General features: G+C 45.4%; 1 pseudogene; it reads left to right on the forward strand.

Moving 5' to 3' along the window:
* Positions 1–3,728: 3,728 nt before the first annotated feature.
* On the forward strand, positions 3,729–3,847 carry LOC119470074 (annotated as a pseudogene).
* Positions 3,848–7,185: the final 3,338 nt, after the last annotated feature.

Here is a 7,185-nt window from a genome sequence, read left to right on the forward strand (position 1 = left end):
CAGTAGTCTACTTAGGGGTTCGCCTCACCCTCAAAACTAAAAGCCTAACAGTCCTCCTGTGCATTCAGTCACTTCTGATGGGGCCACAGGAGTGGTAGTAGATCCAGGTGGAGCCAACAATTGCCACATGCACAAAAAACCTGAAAAGATATCTCAAAGGGCCAGTCTTAAGTGCCACAATAGCGATGTTATCCCCAGGAATAATAGCAGAGGTTGCATAGCCTGTCACCTCCAGAATAATGGCTGGCAACCATTCATGTCCACCCCTTAGCAGAATTCAGGCTCCTCTATCCTCCTAGGCTGGTGGTCTCTCACTAGCTTTACAAGGGCAATTGAATTTTGGGGAAGGGATATTATCATTTAAACCATAAACTAAATGTCCCCCACAGTTAGCTTGGCCTAAGCCCAGGAGTAACTAAGAGCAGCCTGAAGGCAAAAGGGAAGACGGGGGTTGGCTAGGTCGGACCTCCCCCACTGCCATAATTTCCTCACTGTCACAATTTTCGTAAAGGCGATTTCAATGGAACCCCTTCCTTTTAGGAAGACTTAAAAACATTGGGATTCTGTTATGAAGGAAGTAGAAGATAACAGATGTCACCCTGAGCAACTGGCAGCTTGCTCTCACATCATGCTATATATTTTACTTAACTAGAATCCAGTCTATATTTAAGAAGCATGTGAGAAAATTTTTGTCAAATTCCTTGTGGGTATCATGGTTGTAGTAATAACTATCTCATTCTTCTGCTATACTATCTTAACACTCTTACCCCAAATCAAATGAGTTAGACAAATTTTTTTTTTGAGATGGAGTCTCACTCTGTTGCTCAGGCTGGAGTGCAGTGGCACGATCTTGGTTCCCTTCAACCTCTGCCTCCCAGGTTCAAGCTATCCTCTTGCCTCAGCCCACCTAGTAGCTGGGATTACAGGCACGTGCCACCATGCCTGGCTAATTTTTGTATTTAAAGTAGAGATGGGGTTTCGCATGTTGACCAGTCTGGTCTCGAACTCCTGACCTCAGGTGATCCACCGCCTCGGCCTCCCAAAGTGCTAGGATTACAGGCATGAGCCACTGCACCTGGCTGAGTTATACAAAATTTATCTGTAATAAATCCATGTTTGTGTCTAATTATTATCATGTTCATTTTTTCCCTTGACCATAATCCACAAGTTTAAATTCTATTTGAGAATTTGGGGGGACTAAAATCTATAAAACAAAAATGAAATCCTAAGCCCTCTAACCGACTGTGAATCCCCCTCTGGACCCAAGGGATCCCAGAGAAGTCTGAAAATCGAATTCCTGGCCATGATGGAAAAGGAGGTTGGACACGCCTCATCATACTCCCTCTCCTTAGGAGTTTAGGCACAACTGACCAGCATTAACATTAAAACAGACATCATAAGACTGACACAACAGACTCTGCGGCAACACAATTCCAAATTGCAACCTGACTCTGGTATAGCATCACGTGGCAGATAGCAGACACTGAAGGAAATAAAAATATTTTACTACTATTTACTATTTCTTTGACCTATTTTGAAATGACACTGCGAAGCCATCTTTTGTGGGGGAAATTTGCAACTGCAGAGAATCTTCCTTAATACAGTCCGGCCTTTCCCAGATCTAGAGGAGATTAAGAATCTGTCATCTTTAAAGGTCCAAAAGGAGACTTTACCTCTTATTCTCTCTGAAGGCAGTTACCTGGAGGCTTCATCTACATCAAGAACCTTGATCTCCATGACTCCCCTTAGAACTCAAGCATTCTTTCTACTGACCTCAAGGCTTTACAGAGCTTAACTGTTTCAACCAAGTGCCAATCAGAAAATCTTTGAATCCACTTAAGACCTGTCAGCCCCACTTCACCTTCAAAACACCCTGCCTCTTTAGGGTGAACCGATGTACACCTTTAATGCATTGATTTATGATTCTACCTACAATTCCCATATCCCTAAAACATAAAAAACCAAACTGTAACCTGACCACCTCAGGCATACTTTCTCAGAACCTGTTGATACTGTTCTCCAGGCCATGGTTACTCATATTCGCTCAGAATAAACCTCTAAATAGTCGACAGACTTGTTTTCTCACTGACCCATCAAAATAAGTAGTTTTCTGAATCCACTTCTCTCGAGTTTGGAAAGTTGTACACATGCTCATCTCTTCTATGCTGAGTTCATTTCCAAAATAAAATCAAAAGAAGTTCATCACTACAATTGCAGCTTCTCTGGTTCCTTGGGTTATAATCTATATCCATTGAGGTTCAAACTGAAACAAATACTAGGTGGAATCAAGAATTCATTTTGGGGATTTGACTTCAGGCACTTGCTGACCCTTGTTCTTCAGGTGTTGGCATCTGAATTCTGCAGGGCGGCAGGTCAGGGTGGCGAGGCAGATGCAGAGCAGGGGAAGTGAGGACAGACTGGAGCCCTGTTCTGCCTGGCACTGTCTCCAAATCTGATCCCTTTGGCTCATGGACCTAACCATGCCATGGCTGGGTCTGAGAGTTGGAGGAGTGGACGTCTGGCTGCTTCTGCAGGCCCACATCGTGATCCAGCAGACCAGTGACATGCCTCTGCTGCCCTGGTGATCCTGCTCCCACCTTCAGCATAGGAAAAGAACCTGGCTGCTGCCTCTCTTTCCGCTTCCAACTGTGGTGCAAATGTCTCTTTGCCGGGGCCCTTGCCCAGAACCACGCAGGGCAGGGGATTCTGGGAAATGTAGTTCCAGCTGAGTTAAGAGGCCCCCACAAAGCTGAGGATTTGAAGGCTTTAAGGCTGAAATACTCCTACTATCTTGTGATCTATTTTTTCTTAACAATGCTCACCTCATCCTTTCTACTTTGAAGTTTATTTCCCTTGGTAGAGAAAATAGAAAGCGAATATAGAGTAATCCTGCTTTCTCTCTGTTATTCACTAGTGTTGTGCTGTATGCACTCAGCAGTAGGCTACACCCCTCTTGCTCCCTGTGACTCTGATGAGAGCTTAAATGTCCTCTGTGTCCTTGGGCGGTCCCATGAACCTCTGCTCTTCTGAAATGTTCCCTTCTCAAGCTATTGAATCAGATCCATTGTTGTTCTGAATGAAATTCATTGTTTCCCTTTTTTTGTCTGAGATAAATAAAATCTAAGGAGGTGTGAGCTCATTGTCTCAAGGTTATACATTCACACTTCTCTTGCTTAGGAGTCAAAAGTAAGTCTAATGTAGGAATTCCCCTTCTTTTTCAATAATGGGGCACTGAACCGCAAGGCCATGTAATACGAAACACATACCTTTCTGGCTACCTGCTGCCCTTCTGTGATCATTTTTCCCTTTGAGACTGCCCTTAATGCAATTAAAAAAATAATTTGGACAAAACTGTGTATGTGTATGCAAACACATGTATGTCTACAGGATATAATTTGCCCTGGTAAGGCAGGTCCTACCCAGCAGTTTGACTTTACAAACACTGTATCTCCTAGGGGTGGCTTGGAGCAGTCTGTAGGTATAGGGAGTATGGCAATGGAGAAGAGAATTGGCCAAAACTTCTAAAAAGTACGGGTGGTCTGGAGCAAACCAAGGCTGGAATGGAGTCCTCGTGAGATGCAGGTACTTACTCTCTGGGAGGTGGCCTCCTTGAGAACCCAAATGCAGATCTTGATGCAGTCACAGGCAATGTTCTATGGCAGGTGAACTTTGTCTTTGGGATCTTCTTGTCTCCCCGCCTCCCACCCAGACCTTGTTTCAAGAATTCCGTCTACAGCCATACCACCCTGAACACACCTGACCTCGTCTGATCTCAGAAGCTAAGTAGGGTTGTGCCTTGTTAGTACTTGGATGGGATACCACCTGGGAATACCGGGTACTGTAGGGGCTGGGCATGCTAGCTCACACCTGTAATCCCAGCACTTTGGGAGGCAGAGGCAAGCAGATCACCTGCGGTCAGGAGTTTGAGATCAGCCTGAACAACCTGGTGAAACCGCATCTCTACTAAAAATGCAAAAAAAATTAAACATGCATGGTGTCGTGTGCCTGTAATCCCAGCCACTTGGGAGTCTGAGGCAGGAGACTCAATTGAACCCAGGAGGTGGAGGTCGCCATAAGCTGAGGTGACAGAGTGAGACTCTATCTCAAAAAAAAAAAAAAAATCCAAGTTGCTCCCATCCCTTTTTTCTGTCACAGAGGAAACACCCTAAAATTTGTATTTACCTTAAGGGATTCACCCTTCTCCACGCTTTTAAATTTCAAAGGAAGGAGAGGAGATGCTAATGGTAGGATTTGGGATATCCACCCTAGATGGATGACTTCTGGTGTGTGAGTGGGTCTTCCTGGGTTTCCCCCAAATGACATTAGTGTTAACTGTCCAGTCATCTCCAAGAATTCATTACTGACAAATACTGAATTACTAAAGGGATTTAAGCTGCTTGGCACCTGTACTGGGGCAATGGTTGTGACAGACAGGTGTGGAGGACTCCTTAGCTCCGTTCTCCTACTGGCCACACCCACCCCAGGACCCAGTGACTGTCTCCGTCACTGCAGATTCATCCTTGGAGCATGCGGGGCTGTGAGTACAACAGTTCCACCCTCATCTCCCCTCTGCCCTTTCCATGCCCTCTTGGGTCCTGAAAGGAAGGAGCCCCTAAGGTACCAGCCTGTTGCTCAACCAGTGGGAGTGGACTGAAAGGTAATATTTATCAGGAATTCTTGCTGCAGCTAGCTCAAAGTTAATTTTGATTGTTTTTTCATGGAATAAATCCTTGAAGGATAAAGGAAAGGGGAGGAGGGTGGTAATCTGCAAAAGGAAGAGGAGCATTGAGCGGACAGCAATAGAGTCGCTCCAGACTTTTCATCTTGAATCCTCACATTCAATAGCTAAGATGGTTTTTTGTTTAATTGTTCGTTTGTTTGAGACAGGGTCTGGCTCTGTCACTCAGGCTGAGCACGGTGGTGCGATCAAGGCTCACTGCAGCTTTGACCTCCGGGACTCAAACGATCCTCTCACCTTGGCCTCCCAAGTACCTGCCACTGCAGGTTCACACCATGCCTAGCTAATTTTTTATGTTTTGTAGAGATGGGGTCTCGCTATGTTGTCCATGCTGGCCTTGAACTCCTGGGCTCAAGTGATCCTCCTGTCTCGGCCTCCCAAAATGCTGGGATTACAGGCATGAACCTTTATGCCTGGGCAGCCAGGAGACTTATCTTCCATTGCCCACAAGCTGAGAAAGCTTGGGCCCTTCTTTGAGACCCAGGAAACAGGTCTGGCTATTCAGCAGACTAATCTACTAAAGTTTCTGAGAATCAGAAGAGGTGCCAGGACTGAAGAAAGGCCATTGCAGTGCTTCTCACGCATTAATGCATATGCTAATCATACGGGGATCATATGAAAATGCAGATTCTGGTACATTGGATCTGGCTGGACTGGGGGCCAACATTCTGCATTTCTAACAAGCTCGCAGAGAACACAAGCGCTGCTGGTCATTAGCCACTCTATGGATAGCAGGAACATATGCCACTTGCATAAACCTGAGTGGCTGGAGATTCTGTTGGGGCTATGGCTACTGTTAGGGACTGATTGTTTGTGTCTTCCAGATTCACATATTAAAATCCTAACTCCCAGCATGGCTGCCTTTAAAAATGGTGGCTCACACCTGTAGTTCCAGCACTTTGGGAGGCCAAGGTGGGTGAATCACGAGGTCAAGAGATTGAGACCATCCTGGTTAACACGGTGAAACCCTGTCTCTACTAAAAATGCAAAATAATTAGCTGGTTGTGCTGGTGTGCACCCGTAGTCCCAGCTACTCAGGAAGCTGAGGCAGGAGAATTGCTTGAACCTGGGAGGCGGAGGGTGCAGTGAGCCGAGATTGTACCACCACACTCCAGCCTGGGTGACAGAGTGAGACTCCGTCTCAATAAATAAATAAAGAGACCTCTAAGGAAGTGATTAAGGTTAAATGAGGTCATAAGAGTGGGACCCTGATCTGATAGGTCCCATAAGAAAACCTATGAGACGTCAGACAAGGTGAGGTGTCCGTCTATAAAGCAGGAAAGGACCCCTATCAGAAACTCATCATGCTGGTACCTTGATCTCAAACTTACGGAATTCTGAGTAAGTACATTTGTGTTGTCATCCAGTCTGTGCTATCTGTTATGGCAGTCCAAGTGGATAATAGATCCACTGTGGTGTCCACCCAAGACGTTCTGGCCCCATAACAGGAGTTCTGGAGAACCAAAAGGCTCCCGTGCTCTAAGGACTGGTAATTGGTGATGCCTAAGCCCAGGCAGGGCAGCTGTTCCCTGTGCTATAGTCTACTAGGATTTCAACCTTGCCTGCACATGGAGTCATCCATGAGCTTTAAAAAATATCAATGCCTGGATTTCACCTCTAGAGACTCTGATTTAATTGGTCTGGAATGTGACCTGGAAATCAGGATATTTTAATAGCTGATTTTCAATCATCTAGTGATTCAAAGGTGTAGCCAAGATTGAGAACAACTGCTCCAAGTAAGTGAGGAAGGGGTTAAAGTCAGTCTCTCTCTCTCTCTCTCTCTCTCTCTCACTGCAGTCTTTCTTCCCCCTCCCCCTCCCCCTCTCCGCCTTCCCCCTTCCCCCTCCCTCCCTCCGTGTGTGTGTGTGTGTGTGTGTGTGTGTGTGTGTGTGTGTGTGTGTAAGGGCTGCCAACATCAGGAAAAGCTACGGAAACAAAAGTCTTCACTGCAGAATCAAAAAATGAACAGGAAATGATCGAGTTAACTTCCTGCAAATGTTCTGATCTGCTGTAGAGGCCCTGACTCCTAGATGATTAAATGTGAAAGAATTTTCAAAATCAGGCTACGCAATGAGTCTTTTGAGTTAGGTGGGAAGGAAAGCCCTATTGGGTAATTCTAAACCTTAAGAACTAGAGGAGAGTCCCCAGATTTCAGTGCCAGCATCCTATTTAATGCAAATCTCCTCTGCTGCTTTCTTCAGACATAATCCCAAACTTCCCCCTAAAAGCACCAAGTTAGTTACTAAATATTTTGGTGGCCGGTGCCTCACAAGGGCACAAGGCTTTCTCCTCTATGTCTTCTTGGAGCTGTCTGAGTTCTCTCTTCTACCCTAAGTCACCTGAGTCAGAAGACTCTTGAAAAATTTTGAACTGCAACACAAAAGGGAAAACAATAAGAACACAAGATATTTTCTTTCTTTATTTACTTGTTTTCATTAGGATTGACA

This window comes from Cebus imitator, unplaced genomic scaffold (assembly GCF_001604975.1).
Source record: "Cebus imitator isolate Cc_AM_T3 unplaced genomic scaffold, Cebus_imitator-1.0 Scaffold21, whole genome shotgun sequence".
Classification (NCBI taxonomy): Eukaryota; Metazoa; Chordata; class Mammalia; order Primates; family Cebidae; genus Cebus; species Cebus imitator.